Here is a 15,190-nt window from a genome sequence, read left to right as displayed (position 1 = left end):
ATTTTTAGGGAGAGGGGAAGGGAGGGAAAAAGAGGAGAGAAACATCAATGTGTGGTTGCCTCTCACATGCCCCCTGCTGGGGACCTGGCCCTCAACCCAGGCATGTGCCCTGACCGGGAATCGAACCACAACCCTTTGACTCGAAAGCTGGCGCTTAATCCACTGAGCCACATCAGCCAGGGCATGACAGACCTTTCTGAATATTTGTGTTCTGTTTGCTCCCCAAAGGGTCGAGGAAGATTTTAATAATCAGGTGCATAAGATGACCCCTTCTGTAGACATCAGCCTCTTTCCTAGCAGCTCCTGTGGACTCACGTACAAGGTGGTCGTGGTGTCAGTGACATAGGTTACTTGTGGACTCAGCAACAGAGACTTTGTGTTCACCGAGTCTGGCTTGGCTAAAGCTACCGCTGAGTGCCCGCTCTGCCAACAGGCGAGACAACACTGAGCCCCTAATATGGCGCCATTGCCCAAAGGGCCTGCCCAGCCGGCCACCTGGTGTTAGGTTGATTACATTGGACCACTTTCATTAGGGAAGAGGCAGCCAATTGTTCTTGCTGGAGTTGACACTCGCTCTGGACATGGATTTGTCTTCCCTGCCCGCAGCGCTTCTACTGAAACCACCATCTGTGCCCTTACAGAATGCCTCATCTGCCATCGCGGTCCTCACAGCCAGTGCAGGCAGCAGTGGGCCCATGCTCTTGGAGGTCACTGGTCTTACCATGTTCCCCATCATCTTGAAGCAACTGCCTTGACAGATGGTTGAATGGCCTTTTGAAGACTCAGTTGCAGTGCCAGCTAGGTGGTGACACCTGGCAGGGCCGGGGCAATGTCCTCCAGTGTCACAGGCTCCAGATCAGCATGGTGTTCCTCCCGTGCCCTGGATTTGGGAGCCCAGGAACCAAGGGATAAAAGTGAAAAGTCATTTCTCTCCCTTATTAACCCTGGTGATCCATGGCCGAAGTTTTGCTTTCCGTCCCTGTGACTTCAGCCTCTGCTGGTCTAGAGGTCTTAGTTACAAAGGGAAAGATGCTCTCACCAGGAGACACGTCAAAGATTGCCTTGAATTGGAACGTGAAGCTGCCATCTGGGCCTCTCTGGGCGTTGAATCAACAGGCAGAGTGCTGTCTGGGTGACTGATCCTGACCGTCAACGGGAAATGGGGTCGCTACTGCACAATGGTGCTGGCTGAGGACAAAAGAAATAGGGAATATTTCTACTAACTTTCTTGTCTTCCCCAGTTCGTCTACAAAACCTCCGCCTTGCACAGCTTCTCCAAAGCACCTCTCTATTTGCTAGATGGGATGCTGCCCAAGATTCATGAGTCATTCAATAAAGCCAATCAGATCTTCAGATTTACTCATTTGAATTATTTCAAAACTGTGTAAGGCCCAGACGCACAGCATGTTATTCCTGGGGAAGCAGCCAGCCAGATGCACGAGGTGAGAGCCGCTGTGAGGTCCATTTCCTCTGCGAAGGGGAACTGACTGTCCCCACGAATGTCAAGTGAAGACCCCACACGAAGCAGCTGATATGCTCCGTGGATAAGCCATGTGGCACTGGCTCTCTGGCCACCTGGATATTCACCTGCTGAGTATGCCCGTTCCTCAGGTAAATGCTGTGGTGAAGGTGACCCCTTTTTCAGGGGTACTCTATGTGACCTTAACGCTGCAAAATCAGCGATAATTTCAGAAGCACATGGAATCTGCTGTCTCAGCAGGTTCCTTGTGCATTTTATGGATTCCAATAAAAACATTAGGTTTATTAACAAGAGAATGAGGAAAGGCAAGGGGGAGGGTCAAGGAGCTCACCCCAGCACGATTAGGATGGTGAACACCCAGTCCCCCAAACCACTGACTACGGCCAGTCCCTCCTCAGCCACACCTCGGCCACTTTCTCCCCTCCCATGCTATTTTGAAGCAAATTCCACAGATCCCATCACACACCACGTTTCTGTGTGACTCTCTGAGATGGGGACACTGGAACTCCAGAGGGTCCCTGGAAACGTTGAAGAGAGAAGCCACCCCTTTCCCACCATTTCAAGACCAGCTTCTATCTTACGCCGCTGGTTGCTTGGGTTTTCTACCACATACAGCCAAACTGGGTTCAAAAATTTCAACACAGTGTGGTTTTAGAAACTAAGAAGGGGGTTGGGGACTGGGTGAGAAGGATGAAGAGATTAAGCAAAGAGAAAAAAGATCTCCCCAAACAAGAAAGAAAGACTTATGGACACAACAGTGTGGTGATTGCCAGAGGGCAGGGGGCGGGGGAGGCAGGAGAGGGTCAGTGGGATCACTGGAAGGAGACTTGACTTGGGGTGGTGAGCCCACAATACAATATACAGAGGATGTACTGTAGAACGGGACACCTGAAACCTATATAATTTCATTCACCAATGTCACCTCAATAAATTCGATGAAAAGAAAAGACTTCCACAGGAGGCCTCCAAGCCCCTGCAGCGGTGTCTCCAGTGATTCCTGAGAAGTGCCCGCACGTTCTGCGAGGACTCAACGCCAGTATGGCCGGGCGATGGGAAATAGCCTTTGCCAGCACTGCAGAGAAGGGCGTGGGGCGCAGACGTGCTCCGCGGTGTTGAGGAGAGCAGACACCGACCTCTCCAAGAGGGCAGCAGGCCCCCAGGGGGTGAGGTGGAACGGGAGATCACCATGATGCAGACCCCGCGCCAGCACAGGCCCCCAGCCTGGTTCTCGCACAGACAGAAGGATGGGAAGGACGGAAATTACAGCCAGGTCCTGGCCAGGGGTCTGGACAACAAGCTTCGTGAAGACCTGGAGGGGCTGGAAAAAACTCGGGCCCACAGAGGGCTGTGCCGCCTCTGGGGTCTTCGTGTTGGGGGCCAGCACACCAAGACCGCAGGCTGCCTGGGTCGCAGTGTGGGTGTGCCCACGAAGAAATAACTCTGGAGGCCTCATCTGCTAATAAATAGTTTATACAACTGTGTGTGTGGGGGGTGGGGGGGACAGCTAAGCAAGGAAACTGGGAATGGCATTGCTACAGTCTTTTTCATAAACACAGGAGGTGGAGAATTCCTGCCATGGGAAGTTTCAAATCAAATGTACTTTGAGACCATGCCTTTCAGTTTGGCCTCTGAATTATCCTTGATCCCAACACAAAATAAAACTTCAGTGTCAGCAGCAGGAAACCCTAAGTAAAACTCCAGGTTCCTGACATCTGACCTCCAACTTAGTTGCCTCGTGTGAAAAGGAAAAGAGGGGAGTCAGGGCCCAGTAAAGGCCTCCCAGTTCATCTTGTTAACAGAGATCGCTGGTTCTACCACCAGACCCACTAAAAGACCCCCCTGAGAGAGCTGCAACTGAAAATAAAGCGGCGTTTGGCATCTCTCTGCTCCTAGAAGAATAACCTGTTTTAATTTGCTAAGGCTCAAGTCAAACCCCAAGAAAGGAACCACTGAGAAAATATTTTAAAATAAAAATGCCAATCTAAAAAGGAGCAAGCAAAATGCCAAGTCAAAAGAATGTATTGTTAGAATATACGTTATTTACAGTAAATCAAAGCTGTCAAAAACATGGACGCTCTGGGGCTCAGATCTGCAGCATGTTAGGGCCGGGGAGCCAGGGTTTATTCTGTTCCTCAGAAAGTGGTTATTTCAGAGCGCAGCAGGGGGAGAGCAACACTTGGCTGTGATGTTTACCTGCAATCCTGGCCCTTGAGCTTTCCTGCCATTACAATTTGTCAGCAGTCAAAATCAGGGGCCGGCTCAACAAGCGAATAACTGATTCCACTTTCTCCAGGATTCAATATCATCAGCAGCGTAGCTTAGTTTGATGTCCTTTAATGTACAGAGCTCTCCCGGGACCAGAGTCGTCTCTCACCATCCTCTCTGTCAAACCCCAGGTCTGGCCAGTTTGTGCAAGATTCCCTGCCCCCTAACTCGCCCCAGATCGAAGCTTCAGGTGCTTGCACAGCCATCTTCAAGAGAGGTAAGGGGGGCATCCAGCCTGTGACTACAGAGGGCAAAGTGTTAGCCCGAGGGAGCTCCCTCCTTCCAGTCTGGACGGCTCCTGGTGGCTGTCGCTCACCTGGGCAAAGCAAGCAATCAGAGCTGAGCGTTGTTTTGCACAAAGCCTGACAGGGGTGGCCAATCTGTCTCAAAAGAAACATGTCGTGTGTCCCAAAGCCAATGTGATTGAAAAGAAGCATGCAGCCATCCTCACCCATTTCCACGATGACGATAAATAGCTAATCTTCAGCAGGTCCCATTAGCCATTTACGTCGGAGGGTTTCTGGTGTGATACGTCTTTTTTCAGAATGGCTATTTCATCTCTAGGGTGAATGAGGTGATTGTAGAACTTGACAGTGAAATCTACACTCTCTTGCGGAAAAAAAAAAGTTCTGCATTCAACTTTCATCAGTGGTGGGTTTTAACATCATATTCCAGTATGTTCCACCAGGGTAACAGTTCATTTTCACCTTGTGCTTTTCCTTTAAAAGCCACTTACCTGCTGCCACAGCACCTGGAAGATTGCCTTTGTGCCTTACTCATTTTCCCTTTAAGGGTCTGTAGTGTTTCAGCTGGTAGGGTTCCAAGTGCCCTCTGGACTAATTGGCAAGAAGTGAGAATTTTCCAGTTTGGAAGAGAAAGAGCCTGTTCTCCAGGGAAGGCCCTTCAAGGTAATTGCTTTCTCAGAAATTCCAGCCCCTCACCTTTGGCAGCCTTCACCAGAGACAAAGCCCCTTTGCTGTTCCGAGGAGCTAGACACCCAGGAAAACAGGAGCTCCGGACAGACTTGCTGAGACCTCTGAAACGTCTGACCTTTGGAAAGGGGGGAAGTAGGGGAAAGGCCAGTGCAGGCACAGGCCGCTGGACCCGCCCCCACCCCGCCCCCGACAGACACAACAGCTCCGGCTAGACATTTCCCTGACTTTTTCTAAGAAGCCTCAGGGAAGGGGTGCACGGGAAGGGGGTCCTAATATCTTAACCAGGATTCCTCGCGGAGCAGGGGGAGAACGACACTTACTGGGAATAGATAATTTAACAAGCCGCCTGGGTTGCAGGGAGGCACCAAAGGAAGTGCTGGGTGAGAAAATGTGGTGGCTAACCCGGGCAAGACTCCAAGAGCGATCTGTGTGTGCCCCGGGGGGTGGGTGAGGGGCAGGGGGCAGTGAGAGGAGAAGACGCGGAGAAGGGGGAGTTTCTCTCTGGGCCACCACCCGCCACCCCAGGTGAGGAATGTGGGGGAAAGACCAAAGAGGGGGTGACAAACGCATGGGGTGGGGAGCTGGTTGGAAGGAAGCATTGAAGAATAAAATGGCTTTGTCATTTCCTTTGAGTTGTGGGCCATAGGTCCCCTCCCCCAGCTCTGCTTTGAAAACTTCACGACGGTTAGACCCAGGAGATAGGACAGCCCTGGCTGGGGGGTGGCCCTTTGGTTCCTCCGTGTGTTCACGTCACAGTCCTGGAAACCGGCAGGCCAGAGTTGTTTCGAGGTGGAGGCTTGAAGTCCTCCAGGTCAGGCCGCCGGCCAGACGGGAACTCAGCACTGCCTGACTCCAAAGTTCTCGCCTTCGTTATCAGCGCGGCCCCGTCTGTCCCCCTGCCCTTGCACGAGGCTTTACCACCGTCGAATCAGTGCCCGGAACTGCCGGCCCCCATTTCAGGTAAGGGGAGCGTAGCACGGGCATAAACACATGGATTCTGGAGTCAGACTCTCTGGGTTTGAACCCTAGCTGGGCCATTTACTAGTCGTGTGGCCCTACACAGCTTGTCCAGAGTCTCTATGCCTTAATCTCCTCATCCGCCAAAGCAAGACACTGATGGTGCCTTCCTTAGAGAGTCAATGGGCACAGTAAATGAGGCTGCATACGTAAGAATTTTAGTGCAGCACAATGAATGTTAGTTGTTTTCATCGTCTCCTAACAATGACACAGGGCCAATGCCAGGAACAGCCCTGAAGTTCGGCAGTGCCAAGGCTAGCTGTCTCCCCGTCTTCCTGGAGCCCAGCATCCTTGGTCCAATCCCCCAGCCCTGCCCCTCTGGCTATGCCCCCCTGGCTGACGAATCACTTACCCTCCCTGTGAGAGAGGTGAGACACACCTCATCAGTGGGACGGGTTGCTGGGAGGGGGAACTGCCGTGAAAGCTCCCTGGCCCAGTCCTGTCCATGCAGTGTGATGGGACACAGTCTGGGGTCTCCCTGCCCTGTTCCTGTTGCATCGCACACATATTCCACACAGCTCTGGGGGCTCCTTGGACAGCACGTTCTCCCCACATTCCCGTCAGCTGGAGCTAAACCCACTCGGTGGGTTGTCGTCTGGGAACCCAGCTGGCCTCACTTGGGATCGAGGCTGGCTGAAATATGACTGGGTCATTTCAGCGATGTTTGGAGAACTGTTGGGACACTAAGCTGACTAACATGGAATAAACTCAGCCAAACACATTCACTACAAGCCAAACGTTTCCCGCTTCCCCCCAGCCTCGGGCAGGCCTCTGTGTTGGCTGCCCCTCCCCAGCACCCTGGAGCCTCCCCGAAGACTTTGTCGTTTGTAACGGTTGCTCCTTCTGGGATGCCAAGGCCCCTATAGCCCCTCCAGATGGCTGGCTTTCCCTCGGTGGGCGTTGCCTGGAGACCTTGGAGTTTAGCTAGCTGTTACAAGAAAGAGCAATCACAGAACATGAAGGACTTGGGGGCACATGTATCCCTGTGTATGTGGACAGAAATGCACTGAAAATGCCCTAGAAGACTACACGTGAAGGCCAATGGCGATTCTCTAAACGTGGGATAACATGTTTTGTTTTGTTTTAAATCTGTGCTTTCTAATCTTGTATACGACAACAAGGTATGGCTTTTGCAACAGGAGAAAAACAATTGTTAAAAATAAAAGTGAGCCCTGGCTGGTGTGGCTCAGTGGATCGAGCGCCGGCCTGTGAACTAAAGGGTTGCCAATTTGATTCCCAGTCCAGGGCACATGCCTGAGTTGTGCGCCAGATCCCCAGTAGGGGTCGCTTGAGAGGCAACCACACATTGATGTTTCTCTCCCTCTCTCCCTTCCTTCCCCTCTCTCTAAAAATAAATAAATAAAATCTTAAAAAAAAAAAAAAGTGATATTCTTAGCTAGAAAATTCAGCCACCAAATACTTACCAAGGCTGTGCTGGGCTTGGCACTGAATGAACAAGAGAGCTGAGATCCCTGCACTTGAAGAAGCTTTAGCAAGCTGAGGGAAACCTTTACTACACAAATAGATAAGTCCTGACAAATGGGGGTGCACGCAACTGAAGAAATGACCTGGGTGCCTCGATTGAGAGTCCTGGGGAGGCTGTGAGTGAGGCGGCCTGACTGAGACGGCAGTTACAGGTGATGTTTAGGCTCAGCCCTGGAGGAGGAAAAGGAGCCTGCAATGTAGAGATGGGCTAGGAGAGTTCTGAACACAGAAGGGCCCGAGGGATGGTCCTGAGACAAGAAGGAGCTTGAAATGGGAGGGGGTGTGTGGGGAGTGGAGGTGAGACTGCAGAGAGGGCAGGGACCAGCTCACACAAAGCCTGTAAACCCTGATAATGCAAGAGGAAGCCAATTAGGAGGCGCTGGAGAGAAAAGAGGCGGGGTGGTACTGGTGGAGATGGAAAGGGGGTGGATTTCGGGCTTTTTTTTTTTTGAAGGAAGAACAAATAGATAAACCAGGATGTTGGATTGGAAGTAGGGAATAAGAGAGAGGGAGGTGCCATGGATGGCTTCCATTTTTTTCCCTTGGAATTATTTACCAAAGCGAGACAGCCGTGGGAGGGACAGGTTTGGGCACGTTAAATTTCTGGTGTCTGGTTTTATGAAAAGGGCGGCATTCGGGGGTGGCTCAGGCCTCTGATCAGGCCTGTTCGAGTCCAATGCAAAGAAGAGATACAATGCACCAATTTGCCTTGGTATAACGTAACAGCTTCACAAAGTTTTATCTCCTTCTTTACAGAACTGCTCAGGATCTAAACAGGTCATGTGAAATTTTGAATTGTGCTGTGTGTGTGACAGCATGTGCTATGGTGGCACTTGGTAGTTTGGGGTTTCATAAAGATAATGGGGTGTGGTCCCCCATGAATGTCCACAGTCTAGTATGGATACAATAGACAATGTATTGAACTAACTTCTGATAAAGCTTTATGGAAAAGGAGCACTTGGGCATTCTGTTACACACTCAATAAACGACATCCCATCTGAGCCCCACACTTTGTATCACCCACCTCACGCGGGAGAAAAAAGGTTCAGAAGGGAGAACCTGCCCAGTGCCACAAAGCCAGCGGGGGCGGAGTCTGGATGGCTAGAGAGCTTGGGCTTCTGCAGAGCAGATGTCGTCCTTGGTGGCAGAAGGGGTCATCCAGGAAGCATGGGTTATGATGGGGTTGAGAATGGGAAGGTTTAGTGGCGAGTGTTACTCACGGTCAGGTAAGACTCCAAAGCAGACCTGCCAAAGTCTCCCCCAGCCCAGCATGGAGCCTGAAGCAAAGCCCGCCCGGTCACATGTTGGGCAGAGACGGCTAGATCTTGGACCCACTCTCCCAGCTCGTCTTTCGGCCGAGGACAGCGCTCCAAGAAGACCGTGATCTCAGCTTGAAGGCTGGGCCGAACCCCAGAGGCTGTCAGTTAATGGTACCCCTTGTATTTGGGCAGCAGTCCATGCTTAAATGGGATCTGAACAGCGCATCTGCTCACCTGCCCCATGCTCTGAAAATTGCCAGCACTCCTTTCACCCAACAAAAGGCAGTGCGTTCGTTACCCGTTGCTATGTAACAAGTTGTCCCCAAATGTAGTAGCTTAAAACAACAAACATTAGCCCTGGCTGGCGTAGCTCAGTGGATTGAGCACAGGCTGCGAACCAAAGCATCGCAGGTTCAATTCCCAGTCAGGGCACATGCCTGGGTTGCAGGCCACGGTCCCCAGCAACTGCACATTGATATCTCTTTCTCTCTCTTTCTCCCTCCCTTCCCTCTCTAAAAATAAATAAATAAAATCTTAAAAATATATATTTAAAAAAAGAAATAACACCTTAAAATTAAAAACAACAACAACAACAACAAACATGTGTGATCTCCCAGTTTCCAGGGGTCAAGAATCCAGGCAGGGCTGGGAGTCTCCGGCTGAAGAGCTTATATGACGTTAGAGCCAAGCTGTAACTGGGGCCGCTGTCTCATCTGAAGGCTGAGAATACCTTCCAAGCTCACCCACCTGGTGATTGGCAGGCCATGGGCCCTCATCACATGGGCTTATCCATAGGACTATGACACAGCAGCTGAGCAACCCAAGAGACAGTAAGAAGGGTGCCTCAAAGTAGAAGTCCTGGCCTTTTATGATCTGATCTTGGAAGTGACCTCCCATCACTTCTGCCTCATTCTGTTTGTTAAAAGCAAGTCAATAAATCCACTCCATACTCAGGAGACATACAAGTACTCCAGGAGGTGAGGGTCGTTGGTGGCCAGTTCAGAGGCTGCCCACCATTGGCAGATGCTTATTCAAATAAATGACACCGATAACAATAGTAATTTTAGCTACACTTGCTCTGAGTCAGCTGTCGTCTTACAGGTCCTCACATGTACATCATCCCAACACAACGGCTTTATCCACCCAAGGTTCATCCGGCGCCAGGCCCTCTGAGCTGCTCAGAACAGAACGAATGGCAAATGAGGTGCATTCTCTGCTCTTCAGGGGCTTGTGTCCAGAGGCAAATTCATTCCAATTAGGCAATAAAGGGAAAGACGAGTCACACCGTGGGAAAGTAAAGTGGCTGAGCTAGGAGGCCAAAGCTGGTCCGTGTGACTTCAAGGCCAGTCAGTCATCTTCGTGAAGACCACGGACTCCTGAATTCACAAGCCTGAAGCATTGCTAGTCTAAGAACAACCGTGAAGAAGGAACAAGTCGCAAAGAATACATACAATATCATCTCATTTATAGGGGCTTCTTCAGCAGTGACCAAATAGCAGTGACGCTAACAAGAAAAGTAAGGACATTATTCCTCCAAGTTAGGATAGTGGCCCTCTCTGGAGGAGGAGGGAAATGTGGTGGGGGAGGGGCTTCTGAGTGGCTGAGTGCTCTTCCAGACAGGGTGGCTGGTTATAGGGTAGCCAGTTTATAATGATGCATTAAACTGTACATACCTGCTTTATTTGCTCCTCTGTGTGTATGACGTACCTTACAATAAATAAAGTCACAGTGAAAACAATTGTGACAAATGGGATGCTTTTTGCCAGGTGCAGGCACCTGCAATGGCAGGTAAAGAGCTCTTTTTCCAGAGAAGCAAGGAGCATCAGGATTTTTTTTGCCTTCGGCAAATCTCCTAGTTGGCTTTGCAGCCGGGCTTACCAATAGGTTCTTAAGGTGTGTCACACCCAAAATAAACTCTGAGGAGGACCACGCTTGGTGAGAACATGTTGCCATTTGATACAGCGAGTCTGAGCAAGTTGGGTTTTCCCCCCCTATTCCTGAAAGGGCTGCTGCAGAATGAAACCCGATGCACGTTGTAACAACAGCCGCTTAGATCCTGACAACCCAGAGAACAGCTTTGCACGAAAGTGCCGGGAAAAGCTCCCTCCCCCATTCCCCAAATTCCCTTTCAGATCCCATGGCAAAGGCAGAGGGGCTTGTGGGCCCGGCTCTGCAAAGCCAGGCCAGCTGGAAATATGTGAGAGGGATTCAGAGACCAGTCTCTGTTCACTAGCAGAAATGGGGTGGGGAATGGGAGATGTTCTGCCTCTTTGAACTCATTGTACCCAGTTCCACCTTGGTCAGTGGAGCTTTGCTTTTTAACTTACCAGCCCTAGACAGCCCTAGTCCATGACGGTTCTGTATCTAGACTTAGGGGTCGGCGCCCTGTGCCCAAGGCAGGATCACATGGAGCTGAGGTGTGCTTTAGGGCCCAGAAGAGCATCTGTCCTCTCAAGGGGGCGGCAGGGACGGGAGGTAGGGTTGCCAGACAGAGTACTGGAGGCCTATTAAATTTGAATTTTATCTGAAATTCAAATCCAACTATCCAGCTGAGCATCCTGTATTTTTATTTCCTACATTTGGCAACCTTGGGGGAGGGTGCTCAGCGTGTAGCAAAGGGAGGGACACCTGGGGCAGCTAGCAGTTGATTAAGCTTGTTTGATCTGCTTACCATCTGCATTTCTCTCCCTTTCCACGGCCCTTGGGGACGTCCCCCCAGTGTGCAGGCTGTATACCTGCTCTGCACCAGATCGTTTATAGTATTCAGGAATTATTGTGGATTTTGTTGTAGCATAGTAGCATCACCATTATTTGTTTAAAGGAGGTTTTATCACTTAGAGATATATACTAAAATATTTATAGGTAAAGTAAGCTGACATTTGCTTCAAAATAATATCAGGAGGGAATACATACTATCAAAAAAAATTTTATAAGGCAGATCGGTCCTGGCTGGTGTGGCTCAGTGGATAGAGCACCAGCCTGTTAAACTGAAAGGTCGCCGGTTTGATCCCCAGTCAGGGCTCATGCCTGGGTTGTGGGCCAGGTCCCCAGTTGGGGGTGTGCGAGGGGCAACCAACTGATGTATCTCTTCCTCTCTTTTTCCCTCCCTTCCCCTCGCTCTAAAAATAAATACATTTTTTTAAAAATGGAAAGGGCAGATCATGGTTGCCCGAGACCGGAGGCAGAGGGAGGGATGGACTGAAAAGGGGTGCGAGAAAATCTGGAGGAGGACAGAACTATTCTGTATTTTGATTATGGCAGTGGTTTCACGTTGTATATATCTGTTAAATATTATCGAATTTTATGCTAAAATGAATGCAGTTTATTATTTTTATGTGAATTTTACCGTAATGAAGATATACATTTAATAAAGACATACCTTGGTTCAAGTACTAGTTAAAACATGAAAATATGGAAGGAGAAGTGGATGGGGGTGTAGATGAGACAGGGTTAGCCAGGGGTTCCTGGGTGGTGTGGCAGGTGATGTTTACCCATAAAGTTCTTTACGTGGACGGTCTGCTCTTTGACCTGCCTATGTTTAAAATTCTCCATCAAAACATGTTTTACAAAAATAACAAAAATGTAAGATAATTAGAAAATAAAAGAAGAAGATTCCAAATTAGATAGCTTGGAATTTCTTAATGCAGGGGAGTTGTTTAAAAAAAAACATTGGAATTAGATTTGCATGAGATAACTGAATGAGAAAAAATTATTATCTGGAAGGGCTCTATGTTTAGTTTTTCTCTGAGTGACTTCAAATTCTCATTGCACATTAATGAAAAAAAAAAAAAGAGAGAGACTCCAAAAAAGTAGGAATACCAAATGGTACAGCCACTTGGGAAGGCAGTTTGGCAATTTCTTACAAAGGTAAACAGTCTTTCCACACACAATCCAGCAATCACACCCCGTGGAACTAACCCAAATGAGCTGGGAACACAAACCTATGCACAAATGTTTAGAGCAGTTTTACCCATAACTGCCCAAACGTGGAAGCAACCGAGATGTCCTTCAATAGGTGAGCGGATGAACAAATTGTCAGACATCCAGACCATGAAATATTATTCAGTGGTAAAAATAAATCAACCACCAAACCAGGAAATGACAGGGGGGAAACTTAAATGCGTATCGCTAAGAGAAGGAAGCCAGTTTGAAAAGGCTACATCCTGTATGATTCTAATTCTATGACATGCTGAAAAAGACAAAAATATAGAAGACATGGCGAAACGATCAGTGGTTGTCAGGGGTTTGGTGGGGGTGAGAACGGAGGAGTGCATAGGGGAAGTACAGGGGTTTCTAGGGCATTGAAACTACTGTGCGATGCTGCATGTGACACTGTGCCTCTGGCTGAACCCATGTAACTGTGCCACACAAAAAATGCGGCTTAATGTAAACAGTGGACCTCCGTTAATAGTAATGTATTAGTATTGATTCATTTGCTGTAACAATTGTATCGCACTAGTACTGGATGTTAATGAGAGGGGAAAGTGTGTTGTGTGGGGAGAGGGGCAGACGGCCCTTCTCTGTACTTTCTGCTCCATTCTACTGGTAGCCTAAAACTCCTCGAAAAAAAAATAAGGGAAAAAGATAAAGAAGGAAAAAAGGAAAGAAAATTTAAAAAAATCCAGGGGGAGGGGGCTTGATGGAGGCCATGGGGGGATAAATGGTGATGGAAAAATAATTTTTAATGAATTCATTTTAAAAAAAGAAAGAAAAAAGCCCCAATTAGATATTTCGGAATTTGTCCATGAGGGAGAATTACTTTACAAAATCACTGATAGGAGATCTGGTTGAGATAACGATGAATGACAAAGAAAATGGTTACCGTCTAGAAGGATTTTACAGTTCAGATTTCCTCTGACTCCGTCCCCTTCTCGTGGCACATTAACGAGAAAAGCTGAAGTCCTGAAAACATAAAGAAGACAGACAAAAACACAGGATGGTGTTTCCGTGCAAGCGCGCCTTCCAGCCTTCCTCTTTGTTTCGTCAGCAGCATCTTTTGCATGTAACCGTCCTGTTTACGCCTCCTGTTTTCTGGTCCCGAGGGAGTGGGCTCAGAGTCACAGAGGGTGGGGCGTGCAACAAATCCTCCAAGAATTTGATGAGGCAGAACTTTGAAATACTAATCCAGCCACACTTACAATCTCTGCTGATCTGGCTGGGCATTGCCTTGGTGGAAGCTGGGGTACTAGGCTGTTGGAAACCGTTCCCCAGCAGGGGTGGCCTCAGTTTTAATTGCTTCTTGACCGTTGGGACCCAGCTTTCCTTTGAAGTGTCTGAGAGGACACACCCAGTTCCCCAGCTTTGCCTAGCTGTGAAAGTGAAAGCTTCTGACTGAACTCGGCTGCGGGGAACTACCACGAGGAAAGATGGGTCGTGCTTGACTCGACTCGAGGGTGCTCCCAAGTGGCTGGGGACCAGCAAGGGTCCCCTGCAGAGAGAGCCAAAGTGCATGAGCCAAACGGTAATTATGGAAGTCTCAGTGCTGGATACAGAATCCTTGCCTGTAACCTCCACTAGTGAGTGGGCTGGATATGCCAGCATCCCAGGGGAAACCAGGCACTTGTAACCAAAAGCATCGTTATGTTTGATCAAAAATTGGACACTAATATTATTTTATAAGAACACCATACATCATATAAGAACACTGTTGGGCTCTGTTAAACACTATTTTTTGTTTTGCTGTTTATTCGGTGTTTTTTAAAAAATATATTTATTGATTTTTTTTAGAGAGAGAGAGGAAGGGAGATAGAGAAAAATCGATTGGTTGCCTCCCATACAGGCCACCACTGGGGATCAAACCCTCAACCCCGCAACCCGGGTTCTTGCACTGACCAGGAATCAAATCCCCAACCTTTTAGCTAACGGATGACATTCCAAACAACTGAGCCACACCAGCCAGGTATTCAGTCTTTTAAACAATGAGTTATAGTGCTCATGTGTATTTTTTGTGTGCAAGCGAGGTTCCACTCTGTTCAAGGGCCTGTTTCCAGACACAAACACCTCACTTGGCCAGAACTGATCTTCAGAATCCATTGTGAAACTATCAGAGCAGGGACAACACATTTGTCTTTGGACTTAGGATATAAAAACATATAAAAGCTATTTCTACAATTTCTTTCTCCAGCTAAAATAACTGTGCTATAAAATTAAGTACTAAATGTTCTGCCATGTTCAATGGAAAAATTATAATCCATTGTAATCACTAATTTGAATTGGATTGCATTTTCTAGGGACCTGTTCACGCTGTCAGAGGATGTGACAGACACTTTTCAGGATCACTATCTGATAAGCTTAGAGGTTTCTGGTTTTCACATTCATTTGCATCTTTTATAAATGCAATGTTCTTTATATGTTAATGGAGAAGCCTGGCTTGCATTTGGCTTTGAGTCATGACTTATGAATAATTCTTTTTTTTTTTTTATGGTTCTCATTGTTTCATCAGTAATTAGGTCTTCCTTTCTGAAAGAGTATGAAGTGTCAGGGATTTCTTCTGAGGTTTTCAAATCGTGGGCTGGAAGATTTTTTTCTTCATTCTCATCGGGTTAGTAATGGAATCTTGATCCAAGAGTTTGAAAGTCCTATCTGTAAGTTTGAGGAGGGTGGTGCTCAGCAGAGGTGTGCTCACGTGCTTGCTTGTTCCCGGGCTGTTGAAACTGAAGCAAACCGCTTCCTATGTCTTCTCCGAGCTCCACTTTTGGATTGTCTGTCTCTGTGATGATCTTGACTTGTATTCACTTTCAAAATTATTT

The 15,190-nt window shown here is 48.3% G+C and overlaps 1 pseudogene; it reads left to right on the top strand.

Annotated features, from left to right (window-relative positions):
* The first annotated feature begins 2,419 nt into the window (after positions 1 to 2,419).
* LOC114503828 lies at positions 2,420 to 2,941 on the top strand (annotated as a pseudogene).
* Positions 2,942 to 15,190: the final 12,249 nt, after the last annotated feature.

Source organism: Phyllostomus discolor, chromosome 8 (assembly GCF_004126475.2).
Source record: "Phyllostomus discolor isolate MPI-MPIP mPhyDis1 chromosome 8, mPhyDis1.pri.v3, whole genome shotgun sequence".
NCBI lineage: Eukaryota > Metazoa > Chordata > Mammalia > Chiroptera > Phyllostomidae > Phyllostomus > Phyllostomus discolor.
This window is presented reverse-complemented; position numbering and strand designations above follow the sequence as displayed.